This window comes from Nycticebus coucang, chromosome 3 (assembly GCF_027406575.1).
Source record: "Nycticebus coucang isolate mNycCou1 chromosome 3, mNycCou1.pri, whole genome shotgun sequence".
NCBI classification, from domain to species: Eukaryota; Metazoa; Chordata; class Mammalia; order Primates; family Lorisidae; genus Nycticebus; species Nycticebus coucang.
In genome coordinates, this window is record NC_069782.1 from 116654546 (window position 1) to 116679146 (window position 24601).

Here is a 24601-nt window from a genome sequence, read left to right on the forward strand (position 1 = left end):
TCTTTTTAAAGGTATAAATCCACATGGACAAAGATAAAAGAAGCAAAAATTAAAACACTAAGCTTTTTAAAGTTAGAAAGTCTTCCAATTTGCGAAGCCCCTTTCTTAATCATGAACAGATAGTCAAACAAACAAAGCATCTAACAAGAAAGATAGAAACGAATGGGGGGAGAAGCAACTTAGAAATTATGCATAAAAAGAAAGTTTCAGAAAGGAAAAAAGACATTACCTCCTCAGAGAGCTGAGAAAAAATACTGTCATGAAATAAAAGGACTCCATAAAATAAAAGCATTCAGAGACAACAATAAAAAAGAACTGTCAGAAAATGAAACAGGATAACAAACATGATAAATGTAATAGGAAGGTTAGAAGATAAATTCAGAAAATATCTTAAGAATATAGCTTAAATGCAAAGGAGGAAAATAAAAGATAAGATATAGCACAAGTAAGTTCACATCCAAGAGGAATTCTCTAAAGAAAGAACGGAGAAAACAAAAGGGTTAAAAATCAATAATGATATACTTCAAGAAAATTTCTAAAAATGAAGGCTATGTTTCCAAGTAATGAAAATAGACCACCACCAAAAAACATTATCATAAAATGTAAGAACACTTAAGATAAAAGAACTAAGTACTCCAAGAAAAACTGACCATCAACAGATGTCAGAAAATAAAGAACAACGCCTTCTCTGTCCTACAGCTCAGTGATTTCCAACCTAGAATTGTACTTGCAGCCAGGCTGTAAATTAAATGCAAACGCAACATTCTTAGATATGTAACAACTCAAAAAAGTCTTACCTCCTGTGTGCAAAAATTGCTTGTTAAGATGTTTCTATGAAAATGTGCTCTGCCAAGATAAGTAAATCAGGAAGGAAAACAATATGGGATAAAGGAAACAAGGAAGCCAATGCAGGAACAAGATACAAGAACTTCCCAGAATGGTACTGAAGACAGCCCCAACACGTGGTTCACAGCAGGTCTGGGAAGTAAGGCATCTAGACTAGAGCAAAGCGTAAGACTCAGGATGAGATCTCTCCAAGATGTAATTGTCTTAAGATATTAAGAGGAGATTCACGTGGAAAGCTATTTGGGCACACAGAAAACTTAAATTTTAAAAAACAAGACAATTAGTAAATCCAAGGAAAACAAAATTTATGCGCAGGAAAGTTAAAGTAAATAAATTATAGTACCTATTATACCGTGCACCTGTGAAACTTGTTGACCTAGTCTAACGTAAATTCCAGATAAATAGGGGAAGAAAAAGAGAATTATGCATAATGGAGACTCAAATATTTCACCAGAGGCCTTGTGGAACTACATAACCCTTTAAAAAGCAAAGACGAACGACTGAAATAAAAAGCAAAACCTAAAATTACAAAGGAGATGACTATTACAATCTACACCTAGTATTTCTTTAATATAGCACCTGACAACTTATAAATTGCTTACACAAGTGTCTAATGATTTAACGTTTACCACAATTCTGAAAGTTAGGATTACAGAGAAGAGGAAACTAGCTCAGGGAAATTAAGTTAACTTGATCAAAGTGACATAGAACAAGGCGGCAAAGGCAGGACTAGAATAGAAACGCCATGGCCTGCAGAAGGTAAGTCTGGGATTTGCAACATGGTTGACATTAACCATGTGGGGGGGAGTCTGGTCCAAAACTCCAAGTTGAGTTTTGGAGCTCCCTAGTTCTCAAACTTGAGCTTGCACAGGAATCACCTGAAGTTCCACTCACAGGAAGTATGTGAAATATGAAAGTAGAATGAAGCTCACCAGGAGTTGGGGGGGGAGGGAGAAAAGGAGAGTTGTTTGATGGGTACAGAGCTTCAGATTTGTGAGAATGTTTATTGCAGCCCAATTCATAATTGCTAAGTCATGGAAGAAGCCCAAGTGCCCATCGATCCACGAATGGATTAATAAATTGTGGTATATGTACACCATGGAATATTATGCAGCCTTAAAGAAAGATGGAGACTTTACCTCTTTCATGTTTACATGGATGGAGCTGGAACACATTCTTCTTAGTAAAGTATCTCAAGAATGGAAGAAAAAGTATCCAATGTACTCAGCCCTACTATGAAACTAATTTAGGGTTTTCACATGAAAGCTATAACCCAGTTACAACCTAAGAATAGGGGGAAGGGGGAAAGGGAGGGGAGGGAGGGGGGTAGAGGGAAGGGGATTGGTGGGATTACACCAGCGGTGCATCTTACAAGGGTATATGTGAAACTTGGTAAAGGGTCTGTGAAGCTAGTGAATGATGCCCATGATTATATCAATGTACACAGCTATGATTTAATAAAAAATAAAATAAAATAAAAATAAAAAATAAAAAAAAGATTTGCGAGGTGAAGAAGTCCTGGAAGTCTGTTGCACAACAATGTGAAATGCTTCACATCACTGAACGGTGCACTTAAACGTGGTTGAGATGGTAAATTGTATGGTGTGTATTTTTTACCACAATTAAAAAAAAGAAGAAACACCTGGAAAGTTTGTTAAAACACTGATTGCTAGACCCTATCCCCAGGGTTTTAATTCGGTAGGTCTGGGTGGTACCTAAGAATTTCCTCTTCCAACAAATTACCTGACACCACTATCCTACAGAGATTTTAACCAGCACTGCTCTAGTTCAAATATTCTCAATCCTGTGCACAGTAACCTCACCTGAAACCCTAGACCAAGCAAATAAGAATGCAAGGGGAGGGGAGTTACATAACTGGACATAAAGTGCTTTTAAATCCATCAGAGTGATTCTACGAGAGCCCCTGGCCTGAACACTGGCCCAGGCCAGTCAACAGCAGGACAGTGTTTGTGACAAGGAGTAGCCTATGGTCCCTCAGCCATACCGGGCTTTGCCTCAATTTCCTCACCTACAGAATAATGATCATAGTTGCTGAGAATAAACAGGATAATCAACAAAAGAACTCAGGGCAGTGCCTATCACATAATGAATAATAATGTTATTACTTTTCTTGCCGAGTTACAGGAAATAAGGTTGACCCTGTTTTGTCAGATATAAAATGGGGTCAGGTTAAAGCCAATAAAGACACTATTAATATTCAATCCCAGACTACTTATCAAGACAAAAGGCACCCAGGGACATGAGAACAAAGTAAGTGAGATTAAATCTAAGAACCTATGACAATTCCCACAAATATTTAGCAAATTTAGGCTTGTTTCTACAGAATTATAACTAATCCTTTTACTGTCTGAATAGGTGCTGTTATATGGAATAAAAATATCATTGTAAAACCAGGTGTTGGAATCAATATTCAAACACCACCACCACTTCCATCTTTTTAGATGGAATGACAAAACCAATGAGGTGTGTTTAGAAAGAAGGTAATGTAAGACTCCAAGGAGAAATTCTTGAAGACACCTACACAGTAAACAATTTCTTGTCAAAAGAAATTGAAAATGAACACAAAGGCATGCATAGTTCATTCAAAAATCCTGAGCACCTCCCACATGGGAGGCAATGGCTACAGGGGAGGCCATGGCCAGGGCAGAGGCTAGAGTGTAACAGGCAGAGGAGCGGGTGGGTCAGGCCATGCAGCAAACTCTGTGAATAATAAATCGCAGGCACCAGTTTCCTCAAAAGCACTGCAGGGAGAGCCCAACTTGTGTTTTCTGGTAAGTTTTTCCTTGCCTTCATAGCATATTTTGGGAGGGTATCATGGATCGCCTACAGAAATGCTAAAAGCTTCTGATATCTTGAGTCCACAGTAAATACAAAAAAAAAATATTGTCATTGTCCTCAGAAAGCAACGTGACCCTCCCTAGATGTCCGGGCAATATGTATCACTCTCAAGGAAAACTCCGCCTTCATTAAGTCATTTGAATAATTTCCCCACAAAAGATTCTAAGCACTTGTGAGAAAATATTCTCAATGAGGAACAGTGTTTATTTGCTGGTGGAACTGGCTACCGGCCCTGAGAACAGCTCTCTCCAACAGTCAGAGCCTCTCAGTCAGTAATTATGTTCTCATACCATATTGACATGTTCAATCACCTCCTGACCACAAAAATTTGTGTTTCCTCTATAGCGCAGAATGCTGGATCTGACTCAATGATTAGGTGACAATCCCAAGGGGACACGCGCACCAGAAGGGAGCAATGCTAGCCAGTGTGGCTTTCCTGGGGCATGACCCCCTAAATATTCGGGGACAGGGGGCACGCTCCATGTAGGAAGCTAGGGATCAGCTTTCAGGTAGAATACAGAAACACTGCCATTTCATACGCTTACATCCTTCCACGAAGCAGGCCTACTTTGTAGTGGTTTTTCCCTCTCTGCTTCCTTGATTTATTATTTAATCCAAATGCCCACAATCATAACACAGAAGCAAGGATGAAGACAGGAAAATGAACAGGACATACTCCTGCTGAAAGGGCTATTTTGAAGGTTAATAAAATAACCAATGCCCTGCAAATGCCCACCAATTTGATTCTTCTCAGAACCCTATAAGGTAAATACTTTCATCTCCATTGTACACTGGAGGAAACTGAGCAAAGAGGTTTAGAAATTTGTCAAAAGCTCATGCAAGCTAGTCATGGAACCCCATCTGGCCCCAGAATCTCATATTCTTCATCACTTTTTTATGCTGTCCCCCCAGATACATGTTTCAGGTCAAAAAAAAGAGAATACACCTCAAAATGCTTTGCTAACCATAAAAAGATACAGTAATAGTAATAATTATAATAATTAGTGTGCCTCCCTGCACAACAGGTGGTGACCCTCCCGGTATCCTGAATTCCTTTGGAGGGAACTTTTTTTCTAGCTGTCATTGACTTAATGTTTCACCTTCAGCTGAAGATGTGCCAACTTTAGGCTCTGGGGTGACCTGGCGATCCAATCAGAACAGGGCAACGTTCTGTGACTGTCCTGTTGAGTGACTAGTCAGTGACCCGGCATGTGCCGTGTCACAGCCAGGAACATTGTTTGTGTAGTATCTTCAGGATCACTGCAGTGATACGCACCTAAAGTTGCTAGAAGTCTCTATTGGAAGCCCAAGAATACACAGATAAGAAGGATCCTCACAACTTGGTTTGGATACCAAATCCAGCCCTTTCTTGGGCAGATCCACCCCAAGACTTGTAATTACTTCAGTCCGTAAGTGTTTTTACTTATGATAGGTTGAATTGGGTTTTCTGTCACTTGCAACCAGGAGAATCATCCTGACACTCTAAGACACTTCTTGTTCTATCAAGCTATATATCTATATGGACTTCAGTACTTTTCCCATTTCCGAAAACATAAATTTGAGAGACAGACAAAATAAATTCTAATTAGTTAATCTTATAATAAATAACACTCCAGAGGCTGGAGTTCTTGACAAGATCATTCCATATTATGTAAAACAGAACTCATTTTTTCCAAGGCCACAGAACAAATGATTTGACCTATCATCAAAAATTATTCAGAAAATTTTATTTTTAACTCAAAGAAGTAAGCCTCCCTTTTTCCACCTTTCTAAGGAAAACAACTACAATATTTATTTTCCCAGTCTTCTCAATTTCATCTTCCCTCTAAATGTAAACTATATAGAATAACTAAAATAGACCGGGCATCGTGGCTCACGCCTATAATCCTAGCACTCCGGAAGGCTGAAGCAAGTGAATTGCTTTAGCTCAGGAGTTGAGACCAGCCTGAGCAAGAGTGAGACCGTGTCTCTACTAAAAATATAAAAACTAGCCAGGCATTGTGGTGGGCACCTATAGTCCCGGCTACTAAGAAGGCTGAGGCAAGAGGATCACTCGAGCCCGAGAGTCAGAGGTGGCTGTGATCTGATGGCCATGGCACTTTACCCAGGGTGACAGAGATTCCATCTCAAAAAAAAAATTACTAAGATAAAGAACAGGATTGAGAGAAATAAAGGTTAAAAAAAAAAAAAAGAACAGGATTGAATTTTTTTGAAACATTTTAAAATTAAGAAGTAGAAGACACAAATGGATACAAACCATTTCTTCCTCCTTCCAAAGATCAACTACACCTTTATTAATTTTGGCAGTAAAACAAACCGGTTTGGAGTTTTAATCACATCCATTAAACTAGCCATTGTGGTTGCTCCAAGAGCCTAAGATTTCAGAAGATACTTAGGGATCACCCAGATGACTGCCTCAAAAGGTGGCAAGGAGCACTCCCTTGCATGTCTGACAGCTCCTAAGCTCATGTGTAAATATGACCAGGGCTTCATGCATTTTCGTATCTTTCAATTATAGCACACGGCCAAAAAACATCCAATCTCACTTCCTAAAACACCTCTCAAGCTGAAAGATGGCCATCTAGCCACTGTGGCTTATCATGGCTCAATCATGTGATTTGACTGTTTCTTCTGACCACAGTAGGGGTGATGAACAGGCAGTTGCTTCCAGCCCAAGTGTCCATACACAAAACATACATCAGCACGTATGAAAATGTTAACTATGTTAAAATGGTATTAAACAAAGTTTCAAATTTTCTAAAGAAATGTAAAAAAAAATCTGTATTTTCTATGGTCACTACAATACCCCTATAACCTTCTATTAAGATGAAACAAACTTTTTATTTACAACTTTGAATAAGCAAACAGATATGCATGCCAACGTAGACAGATTAATTTGTTAGGCTATAGTCCAAACTTCATTAACTTAGTTTGCTGTTGTTTCTGTTGAGGTTTTTTTATTTATTAGTAAAGTAGCTTAAGACTGGCAGTGTACTCAGCTTGGTTTGGTAAGCACTTCAAAGGTCACTGGCCCTTCTCCAGATGTGGCTGCCTTCAGATACTTAGGAGCTACCATATGTAAACAATTAGGACCTTTAAAACTGGCCGAGAGAATGAAGGCGGCCAACGAAAAGTGCCAGGAACAGACTGCCAAGAGACGCGGTTTCCACTTCTAAGTCTGAATCCAGTCAAAAATAAGACTTTTTTTGAGTGATAAATAAATGAGATCATATCTCAAATAAAAATAAGATAAAACTGTAGTAATCTGTGTGTACGTCGCACTGAATACTTCTCATACTGAAGTAACCATTAGATTATGTAGAATAGCATTTATCAAATTTATAAAACAAAGGTAGCTGACATCTTAGTTTTAAATTGAGGATCTGGCTCTTCCCCTAAGCGGCCTGAAGTGATCTGTGAAAATCAGATCACTTGACCCAGAAAACCCCACAAAGTTACGCAGGTCAAGAAGGTCAAATCTTCCTGTTCATTTTAAGAACACACGTGAAACTGCCAGGCCATCAAGAGTACGCGTATACGAAAAGCCACCAAGTATCTGAAGGATGTCACTTTATTTTATTTGTTTTTAATTGTTAAATCATAGCTGTGTACATTAGTGCAATCAAGGGGTACAATGTGCTGGTTTCATATACAATCTGAAATATTCTCATCAAACTGTTCAACGTAGCCTTCATGGCATTTTCTTAGTTATTGTATATAAACATTTGTATTCTGTATTTAGTAAGTTTCGCCAGTACACATTCTAAGATGCACCATAGGTGTGGCCCCACCCATTACCCTCCCTCCACCCTAATCTCCCCCCTCCCTTCCCCTTCCTTGGCCCTTTCCTCACAGTCTTGTGCTATAGTTGGGTTATAGCCTTCATGTGAAAGCTATAATTTAGCTTCATAGTCGGGCTGAGTACAAAATAGTCTGTACCCTTCCAACGTTACCATGGTAGAGTTAGCAGGTGTGCCCAGACCAAACAGTGGGGCTGGTCACAGGGTGGGTGGCCCAAAAAGAGTGCTGAATTTTTGCTGCACATACTTAAAAATGCAGACAGTAATACTGAACTTAAGGGTTCAGATATAGATTCTCTGGTCATTGAGCATATCCAGGTGAAAAAAAGCACCCAAGATGCATCGCCAAACTTACAAAGTTCATGGTCACATTAACCCATACACAAGCTCCCCTGCCACATCAAGATGATCCTTACTGAAAAGGAACAAACAAACTGTTCCCAAACCGGAAGAGGAGACAGCACAGAAGAAAAAGATATTCCAGAAGAAACTAAAGAAACAAACAGTTATGCACAGGAATAGGTACAACCTAAGATAAATGCAAATAACAAATAAATAAGTAAAGGATATGGCAATTCTAGTTCCCTATTACACTTCTGCTTTGATTTATAGAAAGCACAATACTAGAATGGAAATTCAAGTTCACAGGAGCCTCTTTGAAATTCCCCAACAACGAGAACCATTTCTGATTATCACCATTTTACGCCTGAAATACAATAAGCACGGTGTCAATATATGCTGTATGAATGAAGACATTAACACTAAATTTAGTGGGCTCAGACTATTACATGGCTACAGAGGTTAGGATTACTGTCCTTGATTTTACGAAGTAAAGCATGAGTTGGCAAACTTTTTTGAAAAGGGCCAGATGGTAAATATTTTAGGCTTTGTGGACCATATGGTCACTGTTGTAACAACTCGACCCAGGTTTCCTTTGCAACTATTTAACTCTGCTGTTACAGCACCATATAAACAAATAAGCATGACTATTTTTAAATAAAGCTTTATTCACAAAAACAGAATTTGTCCATAAAAACATCCAAGTCCCCTGAAGAATACTTTCCTATAATAAACAGTCTATTCCCTAAAGGTTGCTGACTCCAGCCAGACATGATTTGTTGGGTCAAAACTTGGGGAGGGGATATGTCCTCATTCTCTGCAGTACCCACCGCTCTTGAGTTAATTTCTGTCCTGATACCAGTTTATCCCATGTAAGCCTTTGAATATATATTCCTGAATTCTACAATGGAACTAGTCTCCAGGGATGTGGCCTGTGTCCACACCTGTAAGTCCATAACCACAACAGGAGCTTTTCATGTGGAAGTTTTCAATTCTTTGCCCCTCATCTAACACTTAATATCAACACCTAATGAACTTCAAATATTCATTAACTGCTCTGCACATATCAAACGATAGTGGGGCTGTAGGGAGAATTATAATGGCAGAGAAGGGGATGCAGAAAACATGTGCCAGCAGAGAACAAAGAGAAAAGGGACATGGTGAGTCATAGGAAGAGCAGCAAGAATCATCTGGACCTGAAGAAACCACACACGCATCTCCCAAGCGTGTCTCAATCTTCTACCTGCTGTCTGGATTCATCCTTCACATCACAGCAGAGGGTGGGCACAGCCTGGGACTACCTGCACTGCAACATGATGATGAAACCTTATTTAATCCCTGTTTCTGCTGGAGGGTGCCCTGGATGGGTAAAGCCAAAAATTTACCTACATTTATTCTGCTAGTAAGTGGTTATTTTCTCACACAATGGAATGCTCTATACTAATGACAATGAATGACCGATAGCTATACGCAACAATATGGAGGAATCTTTCTAGGATGTTACTGAATGAGAGAAGCCCCGCACAAAAGAGTACAATCTGCATTCTACCTTACACACACATGTGTGCACACAGAAAAGAAACGGCAAAACAAATGTATGCTGCTAGAAGTCAAGACAGGAGTCATCCATGGAGTGGGAAGTAGTCGACCCTTGAACTGTGCATTAAACTGTGAGGGACCATTTATATGAAGATTTTTTTTTATTAATAAATACATTGGTAGCGGCACCCGTAGCTCAGTAGGTAGGGTGCCGGCCACATACACCGAGGCTGGCAGGTTCAAACCCAGCAGGAGCCAGCTAAAATCAACAACGACAAAGGCAACAAAAAAATAGCCAGGCATTGTGGCAGGTGCCTGTCGTCCCAGCTACTTGGGAGGCTGAGGCAAGAGAATCACTTAAGCCCAAGAGTTTGAGGTTGCTGTGAGCTGTGATGCCACAGCACTCTACTGAGGGCAAGAATGAGACTCTGTCTCAAACATAAATAAATACATTGGAAAAATTGCAACAATTTGAAAAAAACTCACAAACTACATAGCCTAGAAATAAGAAAAAAATAAGAAAAAGTTAGGTATGTCATGAATGCATAAAATATATGTAGTTATGTATCTACTGTTTATGTTACCAGTAAGGCTTCTAGTCAAAGGTGGGCCATTAGTAGTTAAGTTTTGGGGGAGTGAAAGTTATACTCGGGCTTTCCACTGAATGGAGAGACCCTTGATTTATTCAAAGGTCAACTGCCATGCCTAGAAGGAGCCATGAGACTGTGCACGTAATGTTCTGTCACCTGGGTGTTTTGTTGGTAAACCCATATCAACTAAATACTTTTGTGTATTTTTGGTTATGTATGTTCCTCTTCAACGGAAAGTTTTAAAAAAATGACCCTGTACCTAAAGTGGTCTAGGGCTAGGCACGGCCCACACGCCTTCCCTTCACTCATCCTTCAAAGCCCTCTCACCCTTCTCATTTTTTCAAAGCATGAACAGAGGCCAAAGAGGAAAAGAGCAAACTTAACCATTCAGAGTTACCTATGATTTAAAACACAGCTCCTTCTGAATCTTTCAAAGAGCCTTTACTTTCAACACTAACCTTTTGTTCTAAATCAAAATTGAGAGTATAAGAAGCTATTTTGCCTTAAATAGCTTACTTAGATAGACTTCTTTTAAAATATGCCTTAAATAGCCAACTCTCGCTCATAAGCATCTATAAAGAAATGCTTAGATACACAGGGATGAGAAGAAGGCACCGGAAAGAAATTGTAACTGAGATCAGAATGTAGAACAGTCCATAGCCACCTTGCAAGAATCATAGGTAACTGTGTAATTAGCTATAATGTATGATGGCTTACAACTATAATCACAGCTGAACACATCTCTGAGATTTTATGTAAAGTGTCAATTCCAGAAGTCAAATTACGGAGCTTGGAATCATTTTTAATCTCTCTAGTGTTGATTTAATATATTAACTTCAACTTAAAATTACCACTCATATTCTTTCCATGTTCTCCTATAAGATTAGGTTTAAAAAAAAAAAATCGGTTAAGACTCTTCTTGATCACCTTAGAGCACAGCTGTCGGGCTACCTGTGCATGCTAATCGGGAAGAAGGCAAGGGTGGTAATCAGGTTCACTGACTAACCATACTCATCAGCCACGGGGTAGGAGGGCTGCAGGGAATGAAGAAAGCACAGTAACTCCTCTCTTTTACAGGGCACATGTATAATACAAATTCCATGCTTTTAGATTCAGAAGTTTCTCTCATCAAACAAATTCATACTGCTTATCTATCCACTAAATAATCACTATTTGGAATGTTTTTTAAATCTGACTTATTTCTATCAACTATAAAGGTAGCATAATTCAAAGTTTGCACTCTTTAATAGAAAACTGTTTAACTAAATGATTCTATGTCACATAGATTATGATGGTTCTAAAATGTCTTTAAGAGGAGAACATCCTTATTGGTAAGAGCTGTATCCCCAAGAATTTAGGACAACTTACCATGATGTCTACAATTTACTTTCACAGGTTTTGGCAAAAAAGATACAAACCTACCTATAAACACAAAATGTGGCAAATGCTAACAACTGCTAAAACTAAGCAGTGGACGAACGGAAATTCATTGTATGTTCTTTGAACTCTTCGTTAAGTTTGAAAATATTTCATAACAAAAAGATGTATAGAAGTCTTTCCTCACCTTCCAAGCGATGGCTTTCCTCCTTCTCCCGTTCAAAAGGGAATGGCCAAAAGCGCCCACAGGCGCATCAGGGATCATTCATGCTGCCTTCACCCTGCAAGAATACGCAAAGCAAGATGCAACCACCAAGGATTTTTAGCAAGTTTCAGTTGAGAAAATGTTCTTAAAACATGACAAGCCTCTAAATTAAAATACTGCTTTAACAATTTTTTTTTAACAAGGACAAAAGTAAAGAAAAAAATCATGCCATCACATATTAACCATCAATCCCAGCCACTCCAGCAACTTCTGGAACAAAGGAACCCCTCGGGAAGTTGCTATTTTTCTTTTGCTCAGCTTTATTGAGGTCTGATTAACAAGTAAAAATTGTATGTAGTTAGGGTGTATAACCTGATGGTTTGATCTATGTGTACACTCTGATATGATTACCACAAGCTAATTAACTTGCCCATCATCTCACAGTTACTTTTTCTTTACTACATCGCATATGTCCTATACAGCAAACTGGCATCATGGCCTGAAGGTCAAGTTCCTGTGGCCACAACCCACCTTCCACTTTGGCATCATCTGTGATGTTTGATCTGCCCCACAGCCCTGTGAGATACACAGAGTTTACTGATCCTATTTTCCAGAGAAGGCAGCTGTGTCTGAGATAATGTTACGACAAGGACATTCAACTAGGTAACACCAGAAATGAAACTCCTATTTGTCTTCTGACCCCAAGCTCAGGGCTCATCTCACCCTACAGGCCGTCTCCCACTCTCCTGCCCCCCAACATGATGCTTTCCTTAAAACCAAGCCCAGGCCCAGATGGCCAAATGACATGTTCACATGAGGGGGGTGGATGCTGTAGTTCAGGCTGTGCTCTGAAAGTGTGTGTTCATAATCATCTTTAATAGTGCCATTAATACTAGAATCATCATTACCAATTACTATAATTACTATCAGCAATTATACTTCTCTTGTAGACATAATAATCCTCACCGTATTTTTAGCGTTTTCTATATGCTATACATTCCTCATTTTTCTCCCTTCTTTCTCAGGTGCTGATAATACATACCCCTTTGAGGGGTTTAAGCCTAATATTAACCATTTGGGTCTGTTTTGAAGACTTGCCACTTGAGATTTTAATTGTGAGATTCATCCCTGTTGACTCCTGGGCTGCAGTTCAATCATTTTTCACCACTACATAGTCCTCATGTTGTGAATGTACCCACAGTTTACAGCTCTGTTCTATGATGGAAGATCCTCTGGGGATGTTTCAGTTTTTGCTCCTTTGAGTAATGCTGCTATGTACATGCTAGTCCCCTGGTATACACAGGCAAGAGTTTCTCCAGGTTATATACCTGGGAAAAGAAAGCCGGCTTTGGGATTGCACATGTTCAACCCCTCTTAGTAATGCCAAATTGTTCTCCAATGTGTTTGTGTACAACTTACTCTTTAGCCGCCTTTCCAGTCTCTCTTCACATAAGAGGCATGCTTGTTTTGCTAATTACCGGGAAAGCTTTCAACCAACAAAAGGGAAAGCTTTTCCTATTTGCAGAATCACTACTGCAAATAAACAGTACTCCAAAGCAGTGACCCAGACAGCTGGAACATATTAGTCACAGGACATCAGTGTAGACTTCAGGATGAGGACGCAAACCCAGCCACCACCACACTGCCCACCACGTAAGTCAAATTTGATTTCTAGATGAACGACAAATTCAGAGACTGCTTCCTGGCATATTCACATAATATATAGTCCCACTGTACTGCTTTCATCTTAAAGGGGGAAAAATACAACTCACATGCAAACCAGACAAATTCAAGATTAAAGCAAGAGAGTCAAATCATTCCTGTAAAATAACAGGTTTTTTGGTTTTTATCTACAAATTAAAATTATATCTGATTTATTATAATTCTACCAAAAACGTGTAAGTATTTTCTATATAAACTCATATACTTTCTATATAAAATCACGCTGTTTCTCAACTTAGCTGGGTGGTTCTGACTTAGGGTCTCTTATAAGATTGCAGTCAAGATGTCAACTGGCATCTATCTGAGGGCTCAAATGGGGCTGAAGGATCTGTGTCCAGGATGGCTCAGGCACTTGGCTATTGCCAGGAAGCCCCAGGAAGCCTCAGTTCTTCACCAATTTCTTAGGTGGCAATAGTAATTTTAAAATATAATCTATTTCTAGTAAAAATATGAGATATCAAGTATTTCCACTGCTATTAAATACAAATCATGAGAAACTCTTTTGATGCGGGCTGGAGGAAAGAATAAATGTTATTATAAATTTCAAAGAGACTCATATATCATGAAAAGAAACAATGGTACCAAATAACTAAAGAGAGGTGATATCAATTCAACCTCTTAACCATTCTTTTTTTTAAAAAAGAGGCACTGTGTAGCCCAGGCTGGAGTACAGCAACCCAGTCATAGCTCCTTGTAACCTCACATTCCTAGGCTGTAGTAATCCTCCAGTCTCAGCATCCCAAGTAACCAGGACTTAAGTGTGCACCACTATGCCCAGCTAATTTGTCACTTCACAATCATTTATCCTGGTGATGTAGGAACTGTTATGTTACTCATTTTTCACATGAAAGAAACTGAAGTACAGGAAGGAATTAAGTTGTGCACAGTCACATACATAGCTGATATATGGTAGAACCAGGATTTAAACCCAAGCAATTTATTCCAGAATCCATACTTTTTTTTGAGAGAGAGAGAGTCTCACTCTATCACCCTGGGTAGGGTGTTGTGACATAATAGCTCACAGCAACCTCAAACTCCTGGGCTTAAGAGATCCTCTCACCTTAGCCTCCCAAGTAGCTGGGATATAGGAATGCACCACTACACCCAGCTGACTTTTCTGTTTTTAGTAGAGACAGAATCTCCCTCCTGCTCAGGCTGGTCTCAAACTCCTGAGCTCAAGCAATCTACCCACCTCAGCCTCCCAGAGTGCTGGGATTACAGACAGGTGAGAGCCACCACACGCAGCCCAGAGTCCATATCCTTAACCATGGCTCTAGGCAGCTGCTTCAGTCCCCCACGACCAATCAGAAGGCCTGGTGATGGTGACAACAATAGCTACCAATTACTAGGTACCAACAATTTGCTAAGCACTTGCTAAGCATTCTATTGCAGTATTTCTAATTCACCCCACATCTCTACCAAGTATTTCATAGTTGAAGAAACTTAGGATTTAAGTAACTTGGCCAAAATCACATAAGCAATAAAATAAAACCACGGTGACGCCACTTGAACCTCATTTCTCTTTCCACAGTGGGCCTTCTAGACAAAATAAAACTACCTATTGCTAGTGCTTGTGGTAGGCATGTGCGACCTTCGGTCCCAAAAACAGTCCACGTGAAGGAAATGGATGCCATACGGTGGAGGCATACTGGCCTTGATGGTGATAGTGGGCGGCAGCTGCCACGCTTCTGTCACCATCACACTAAAGGAGTGACCACCGCTGAGAGAGACTCCATCAGGGGACCAGGCCTCAATGCCACCTCTCTGCTGGGTCACTCAGCAGGTCAAACGGCCTCTCCAGCATATCATTTCCCTCTGTGAAATGAAGATCTCTTTTATTTCAAAGAGTTACCATGAGGATTAAAGAAATTAACACTTGGGCAGGACCTATGGCTCCGTGAGTAGGGAGCCAGCCCCATATACTGAGGGTGGCGGGTTCAAACCCGACCCCGGCCAAACAGCAAAAATAGCTGGGCGTTGTGGTAGGCGCCTGTAGTCCCAGCTACACAGGAGGCTGAGGCAAGAGAATCACCTAAGCCCAAGAGCTGGAAGCTGTGACATCACAGCACTCTACAGAGGACGACAAAATGAGACTCTAAAAAAAAAAAAGAAAGAAAGAAATCAACACTTTAAATGCACAAGTCATATAACAAGCTCTGATAAAGGCTTGATAATAACAAGAGTAAGAGAAAATATGCTCTAGCTAACTGGCAGTAAGAAGTGGGGAGCTGATTTTATTTTTTTATTTACTTATTTTTTTTTTTTGAGACAGAGTCCCACTGTGTTGCCCTCGGTAAGTGCCATGATGTCACAGCTCACAGCAACCTCAAACTCTTGGGCTTAAGCGATTCTCTTGCCTCAGCCTCCCAAGTAGCTGGGACTACAGGCATCCGCCACAATGCTCAGCCATTTTTTGGTTGTTGTTGTCATTGTTGTTTGGCAAGCCTGGGCTGGGTTCGAATCCGCCAGCCCCCATGTATGTGGCCGGCGCACTAGCCACTGAGCTACGGGCGCTGAGCCAGGGAGCTGATTTTAAACATAGTCTAGCCTCATATACACTTCATAATGGATGATTGGAGAATTTTTAAAAGACTATCCTTGTATCATGATTTTTTTTTTTTTTGGACTATACTTAACCTTGCCAATAAAATGAACCCTTTATGGTATGAGTAAAAGATATTTTTTGCACAAACATTGGCACTGGAATAGACTCAAAGTAAAATATTTGGCTCCCTTAGCTTTTCTGCCACCGATTTTACAAAATCTTAAGCATTCATTTCAAATGACAGCATCTCTTCAAAGTACTCCCTGTTTCCTGGAAATCATCCTCAATTATTTGGCCAATAAAGAAAGAAAGTGACTAGCACATAACAAAACAACACGTGACGACAAGCCTACAGCTCCACACATCGTCACTGTGAGGTCAGGGTCCTCAGTTATCCCTTTCACCACGCCTGTGATGAGGGGTTCAACATGCGCCACGTAGACTCAGAACAGAGCACCCGGGTCAGCTACCAGCAACCTCTGCTGAAGCCAGAGGAATGAAAGAACAGGGGTGGCTGCAGCCTGCAGGCCTGCTTTGTAAAGTTGGTCTAACCCCATCTCTTGACCAACCGATATAACCTACTAATGAGCTTCCCAGAAGACCATGTTTTTTAAAAGAGAAAGGCTAACCTTGTGTCTGTTTGATACTTGACAATATGGAGCAGAAGCCCACTGAGGGGCAGCTCTGCAGAGGGAGGCGGCCATCGAGGGGCAGAAACCACTGCAGAACAGTCTGAGGTATTTGAAGAGAAAAGAAGCAGCCACAGCTAACACCTCCTCAGTCTACACCACAGGCCAGAACTTCTGCCCAGCGCGTTTCCTGCCTTCTTCCTTAAAACCCCTCTCACTCTTGCAGGAGCCTGAGACAGTATCCTGCAAATCCCTATTTAACAGATAGGGAAACTGATTTATAGAGGCTAAAGGACTTACAGAAAGTCATGGAACGCGCAAATGCACATAATAACTGGCTCACAGCACGTAGCAGGCACTCAGTATCTTTGAACATGGGGTCTCTTTCTCCATTATAAATACAGAAAACACTACCAATCTCACAAGGATTTTGTGAGGATACAATGAAATTATGTGTATAAAGTGCCTACCTCAGTGTCTTGACCTTGGAATGTGCATGCTAGGTGGGCAACAATGTTGACATGGAAAGCAAGGTATGAGAACCACCTAGAACGGGGTTATGATAATGAAAACAAGCCTAACACATACTGTGATGGCAGAAGACATACGCATGGCAAATGAGCACATGAAGAGATGTTCAACTTCATTAATAATTAAATGCAGATCAAAACTGTAATGAGATGCCACTGCACACCTATTAGAGTAGCTTACCTGTAAAAACAGCAATATCAAACGCTGGCCAAGATGCAATGAACAGGATCTAACACTTTGTTGGTGGGAACACAATGGGTAAATAGGTAACCAAACCAATAATAAGGAAAAAATCAGTGATACAAACAACACAGATGAAATGCAAATGCATTATGCTGAGTGAAAGGAGCGACTTTCAAAATCTGTATAATCCCACTTATGTGATATTCTGGAAAAGGCAAAACTATAAAGGCAGAACAGATCAGTGTTGCCAGGAGTTCAGGGGGAGGGAGGAAGGGGCTTGACTACAAATAGGCAGCACCAGGGAATCTGAGGGTGATAAAACTGTTCCTTATGCTACAGTTATATATATCAATGCATGTGCTGAAATTCACACTTGCTATATGCACTGAATGTGTATGATCCCCTCCCCGCCGGCCAAAATTCATGTTCACATGCTAATCCCCAATGTGACGGTATTTGTAGATGAGGCCTTTGGGAGGTCATCAAGTCAGAGCCCTCATAATGGGATTAGTGCCCTAATAAGAGGAGCTAGGACAAGAAAAAGATGATCTCTCTCTTTTCTCTCTTCTCTCTCTCCTGGATGTGACAGCCCTCCCAGAGCCCGGCCATGCTGGCTGGCATTCTAATCTTGGACTTCCAGCTTGCAGGACCCCGTGAAATAAATGTTTGTGACTGAACCCACCCAGCCCTGGTATTCTTGTTACAGAAGCCCATATGACTAAGACAAAACTACATACCCACACAAAGGGAATTTTACTGTTGGAAAATTTTTTAAATTACTAAGAAGTAGCATTTTAAAAATCATAGAAAAAAATTAAGGAGTCTTGGTGAATGGCTGGATGTATGACATGTATGGAGCAGAGGTGAAAAAGGAAGGTCAAATATCTCGGAAGTTCCTTGTCCAGGGAATGATAAAGAGACAGAAGACCATCAGCAGTCGGTGTGGGGAAGCCCTCAGAGGGGCTGAGAGGTGCTGAGGGTCCAGAACTTGGTTTCTAGCCTGGATTCACCAAATGAGTGACTATGAATTATGCAAACCATGTCACTTCCCTGAACCTTACTTTACCTAACTCTAAAATGAGACAATGAAGCAAAAGATCTTACAGGTTTTTTCCTGTTACAAACATTCTGAGGTTAATTTGGGAGTTTTTGTTTGTTTGAGACAAAGGCTCAAGCTGTAGCCCTGGGTAGAGTGCCATGGCATCACAGCTCACAGCAACCTCTAACTCCTGGGCTTAAACAATTCTCTTGCCTCAGCCTCCCAAGTAGCTGGGACTACAGACACCCGCCACAACAGCCGGCTACTTTTTGGTTATAGTTGTCATTATTGTTTGGTGGGCCCGGGCTGGATTCGAACCTGCCAGCTCTGGAGTATGTGGCTGGCACCTTAGCCGCTTGAGCTACAGGCACCAAGCCAGTCTACTAAGACAGCAAAACAAATAAGGAGAAATATCCAGGTGTGAAAAATACACCTGCACAAATGCCATCAGAGAACAACAGTGAAAATCATCAATGTGTCTGAGTCATAAGGTGATGGTGGCAGAAGCAGCCAAGAGCAGAGAAAATACCACTTATGGCTTAAAGGAAATCAAGAGAAAAGAGGTTTCACGGGGGGGGGGGCAGGGGAACCGGAATATCCCAAGAATCAAATGCTAAAACCATCAAGAACGAGGACTGATAGAACAGCAAAACTATAAGACTTCCACATGATCAGCAGAGTAACTGCCAAGACGTGTAACAGAAAAGATGCCATCCAGACGTGCAGCAAGTCTCCCTGTCTTGGTTGTGTCCTGATTATTTCCACCATTGTATTTTAAATCTCACTCTGCCTTCATCTTTGTCACTGAGAGCACTGAATTTAGTAAAACAGGTAGTTTCCCTCACAACAGCCCACTTCAAAGGCTACAATTTTTCAAAATTTAGAAATTCCTGGAAATTAAGAATATGATTACTAAGTGCTGGTAAGCCATTCTCTGGTCCTACATAGGTTAATACAAAGACTCCAGAATATTAAAATGGAAAAACCACTGCATTTTTAAAAGAGTTAACAAAATGAGGAAGTATACAACTTAAGAAGTATATTATCACTTTATTAGTCCATAAACTACGAAAATAGCTTGAAGTCAGTAATATTCCCAAGCTGACCAACTGAACCGGACAAATGCTTCATTTCTGTCCAGAGTGGGCCTCAGAACACTTTGATGGGCTTCCACTATTTCAGCCAAGTGAATGCAGGGAGACAGACCACTTCACTGAGTTCACTTGCATACCACAGACCAGAACTGGAAGATTAGGGAAATTAGCAGCTAAAAAGAATCCGGGGGGCTAGGGGGAAGATGAAGAAAAGTGGGTTAAAGGGTATGAACACACAGTAAGACAGAAGAAATAAATTGCTTGATAGCAGAGTAGGGTAACTACACTTAAAAATGTGGTGTCCCCGGGTGATGGACACCCTGAATGCCTGGACTTGATCACTATGCATTATATACACGTTACAAAGCTTTACATGGACCCTATAAATGTGCACAAATAAAAAAATTAACTTGTGGGTGGCGCCTGTGGCTCAAGGAGTAGGGCGCCGGTCCCATACGCCAGAGGTGGTGGGTTCAAACCCAGCCCCGGCCAAAAAAAAAAAAAATTAACTTGTAAAAGAACACCTACATGCAAAATTAACACACCCCAAATTTTTCCAACACAACTAACTACCTCTGCCAGTTTTCCTTTTTGATGATGAAAAGTAAAATACCAATGTGATATAGCCTGGTTCTGCTAGTTATAAAAGAGGGGAGAGAAAGAACAAGGTACTTGGCCTTAGAGTCTGCTCTCTTCTACCACTAAAACTGAAAAACTTTGGGGAAATTTCTACAATGCAGGGATAATCACATCCTCCATCTAGCACTCAGGCTACTAGTGACACACACCAGGTGAGATCGTGTCTGTGGAAGCACTCACGGAGAATGCAAATACAAACAGAAGGTGTTATCACTGCCATTCTACGTGGGGGTGAGGGTGGGGGCGAGGGTGGGGGCAGGGGAGGTGAATATATCTCAAACACACAATCACATCCAAACTGCATCTTTCAAGTCAACCATAGGCTTCTCTCCCATCACAGCGGGGCTACTGACCAGATGCTGAATTGATGGAGACAAAAAAGGTGGTGAAAAGAATGCTTGTCACCCAGCTTCAGTCCTCCTGGCTATACGAAGATAGAAAAGTCCTTTCTTAGCAATTTTTTTTTTTTGCAGTTTTTGGCCAGGGCTGGGTTTGAACCCACCACCTCTGGCATATGGGGCTGGCGCCCTACTCCTTTGAGCCACAGGCACCACCTTTTCTTAGCAATTTCTACTCTACTAATCTTTTTGAGAGCCTCCTATGTGTCAGACACCATGCCAGGCACTAAGAAGAAGTTTTTTTTTTTTTTTTTGTAGAGACAGAGTCTCACTGTACCGCCCTCGGGTAGAGTGCCGTGACGTCACACGGCTCACAGCAACCTCCAGCTCCTGGGCTTAAGCGATTCTCTTGCCTCAGCCTCCCGAGCAGCTGGGACTACAGGCGCCCGCCACAACGCCCGGCTATTTTTTTTTTTTTTTGTAGAGACAGAGTCTCACTTTATGGCCCTCTGTAGAGTGCCGTGGCCTCACACAGCTCACAGCAACCTCCAACTCCTGGGCTTAAGCGATTCTCTTGCCTCAGCCTCCCGAGTAGCTGGGACTACAGGCGCCCGCCACAACGCCCGGCTATTTTTTGGTTGCAGTTTGGCCGGGGCCGGGTTTGAACCCACCACCCTCGGTATATGGGGCCGGTGCCCTACTGACTGAGCCACAGGCGCCGCCCAAGAAGAAGATTTTTAACAAAACAGGCCATGTTCTCAAGAGCGTTCACTCTGGAAACAGCCAGGAGCAGAGCTAGGAAGAGGAGAATAAATCAGATGAGTGAAACAAGGGTGAGGCACTCCAAGTGGACAGAAGGCAGAAGAGAGAGCATGGCAAGGGTCAGACAGAGACCCCGGGGTCCACCCAGGGCTCTCAGGCCTTCTCCTGCAGGCCATGGAGGCACAGACATGCCTTAAGGAGGCCTAACAAAATCACACTCACTTTACAGGACAGGATGCAGAGAGGCACTAAGGACAGCCACAGCCAAACTCCAGGCAGAGATGGCAGCTAGAGAACACGCATGAAAAAGGAGATAAAGCGGTAAGATGAACTTGCTTTGATGGCTGGAAGGATTAGGGGTAAGAGGAATTGCAGATGACTCCCTGGTTCTGCCTTGATGAAGATGGTGGCTTTTTCACAAAATACTGGGAAAAAATGCAGGTTGGGCAGACAAGGGAGTTCACTTTGCATCGTGTCACACTGTGTATAACCACACATAAATGAAGCTACTTTGTACATCTGGGACCAACCAAAAAGTCTAACGTTTCTCATAATTTAGCTGCCTATTTCAATGTTCCACAGGCAAGAGGACCTCTTAAGACAGAATAGAGGCCAGGCACAGTGGCACACACCTGTAATGTCAGCACTCTCAGAGGCTGAAGGGGGAGGATCCCTTGAGCCAGGAGTTCTAGACCAGCCTGGCAACATAGAGAGATGCCATCCCTACAAAAATTAGCCAGGCACAGTACATGCACCTGTGTGGTCTTAGCTACCAAGGAGGCTGAGGCAGGAGGATCACTTGAGCCCAGGAGTTCAAGGTTGCAATGAGTTATGATCATGCCAATGCACTCCAGCCTGGGCAACTATTATCTAAAATAATAATAGTACTAATAGTAAGATGACGACAACAGAATGAAATGCCTACCCAAGAATCAGTTCCATGCTCTTAATCTCTCAGTAGCCAAAGTGAGAACTCCCCCAACATTAGAACGGAAGCCAAGATCGCTTCTCAGTCTTTTAGCTAAGAACAAATACGGAATCAAAACTCAAACAGCGCAGGGACTTGCTCCAGGTCACACAACCAGAAACTTTAATCCAGGATAGTCTGCCTCCAGAATGTCCACTTTCGCCTTGTGTGCTATTCTGTTCCATTAAGGAAGAGCACAGTACTACTGGTCACATGCAGCACAGGCTAAGTATCCTTTATCGGAAATACTTAGGACCAAAAATGTTTCAGATTTTTTTCCTATTTTGGAATATTTGCTTATACATAATAAAATATCTTGGGATCCAATTCTAAACATGAAATTCATTTGTTTCATATACACCTTATACACATAGCCTGAAGGTAATTTTACACATTTTTAATAATCTCATGCATATAAAGTTTTGACTGTATTTTAACTGCAATCTGTCACAAGATCAGGTGTGGAATTTTCCACATGTCATCTTTGCACTTAGAAATTCAGATTTTGGAGCATTTCAGATTTCAGATTTTTGGACTTGGGAAGCTCAACCTCTTCTCTGGCCATTTTATTCTTCTCTTGATACTCCTCTCCAATAGGACAGTTCTCTGGGGACACTGTTGCCACTGCTGAGCTCTAGTTCCACGGTCCTATCAGCCTGGAAAGCCCAGCCCCATCTCTGCTTCTTAAAGTTCATTCCAGTGGCTACTTCTGATAATCAGCCATTCGGTGGCTCTGCAAATGCAGGGAGAATGCTCTGGTTCCAATAAGAGCTCCTGCTAAACGCACTCGTCCTACCGTATCTCTTGGCATTAAGAGCTCCTTGAGGGCACAGTCCTTATTCAAATGACTTACCTCTCCCTGGCTGAAACTGGCCTGATGCATCTTCCCACTAGACAGCTCTCTGTGTCCCTGCTGCATCTGGGGAGGAAGGCAGGAGTGCCCACTGGAGAAGATACAGTGTTTACCTGAGCCTGCCACTCGACAGGCGCCGTCCCAGGCACAAGAGAGCAGGGACCAAGACAGCAAGATCCCTGAACTTACGAGCCACTAAAAATGTGATGCTTATCTTTTTAAGTAAACTAATACATATACACATACGTATATAAAACAAGCACATCAAAACATTAATATTTGATAAAGCCGGGAATTGGGTATGTACGGGTTCATTGTATTATTCTCTATATTTTTCTAAACATTTAAAATACTTTACTAATAAAAAGATATTTAATAAGAAGAAAAATGTAAAGCCTCTACTGTCTGGGGAAAGAACTGCCTCATCAGACTAACTCATTTCCAAAGGGTCTGGATGGAGAAAATTGGCCAGTAATCTATTTTGTTTTTAACATCATGCTCCACAGCTGGAAAAGCAATCAGGAGAAAAGATGAAAATGAACAAACAATCGAATTCAACTGCACAATAAAATGAGGTTCTCCATCAGTACAGACTGTGTCATTGCTGCCATCTTATGCCTCTGAAATGGTAAGTGATAAAATAACAGAAAAATGGGCAGCGCCTGTGGCTCAGTGAGTATGGCACCGTCTCCATATGCGGAGGTGGCGGGTTTGAACCTGAACCTGGCCAAACTGCAACAACAAAAAAATAGCCAGGGGCGGTGCCTGCGGCTCAAAGGAGTAGGGCGCCGGCCCCATATGCCAGAGGTGGCAAATTCAAGCCCAGCCCCGGCCAAAAATTGCAACAACAACAAAAAAAAATAGCCAGGCGTTGTGGCGAGCACATGTAGTCCCAGCTACTTGGGAGGCTGAGGCAGGAGAATCACCTAAGCCCAGGAGCTGGAGGTTGCTGTGAGCTATGACGCCACAGCACTCTACCAAGGGTGACAAAGTGAGACTCTGTCTCTAAAAAAAAACACAGAAAAACATAGCAAAAAAGCCATTTTCCAGTACCCTTTTGCTTCTAGAGAGGAAGCCCTAGTATTAACCACCACTGCCCTGCTCCACACTTACCATGCTGGAGACGTCTGGGCATGATCCCACAACAAACCTGCAAAATGAGCATCATTATCCTCATTTTATAGATTAGGGAATAAAATCTGAACAACTCAAGTAATTTGCACAACGTCCACTGGCCCCACTGCTGGTGACGGACAGAGCAAGCGTCCAAATCCCTCCCTGCCAAGCGTCCAAAGCCTGGGTTTTATTTTCATTACGCCCTGATGCATGCCTCTAACTATCTGATGTTCCCACTCTCATTCCTCATAAACTTCTGGGCTCAACAAAGGATTGAATTTTTTTTAATTTATTTTTTTCTCAGACTTCAGTAAGCATCATAAAGGGAATGAATCTTATAAAGAAAGAAACTTCTAATAGGCAGCTCACTAAGTAAAAAATCCAAGAAATCAGTCTTGAGATACACAATATCAGAAACGGCACCTCCAAATCTTAAAGTAATAAAGAAAACTGAGGGATTAAAGAAAACTAAAAACTGTACAATACACTGTGGTCATTAAAAAAACAGCAGGCCAGAAGCAGTGGCTCATACCTGTAATCCCAGCACTCTGGGCGGCCAAAGTGGGACCTCCAGAGACTTTGATCCAAAGTTTGAGACTGCCTGAGCAACAAAGTAAGACCTCATCTC

The 24601-nt window shown here is 41.5% G+C and overlaps 1 protein-coding gene across 14 annotated transcripts in view; it reads right to left on the reverse strand.

Annotated features, from left to right (window-relative positions):
• SGMS1 (sphingomyelin synthase 1) overlaps positions 1-24601 on the reverse strand; it is a 297687-nt gene that overhangs the window by 253322 nt on the left and 19764 nt on the right. For 12 of the 14 annotated variants that reach the window (XM_053582627.1, XM_053582632.1, XM_053582637.1 and 9 more), the window contains exon 2: positions 11538-11631. The exons of the other annotated variants lie outside the window; for them this stretch is intronic. The gene's annotated coding sequence lies outside the window, so the exon portion shown is untranslated. The remainder of the gene's footprint in view (positions 1-11537; positions 11632-24601) is intronic. 14 annotated transcript variants of the gene reach the window in all.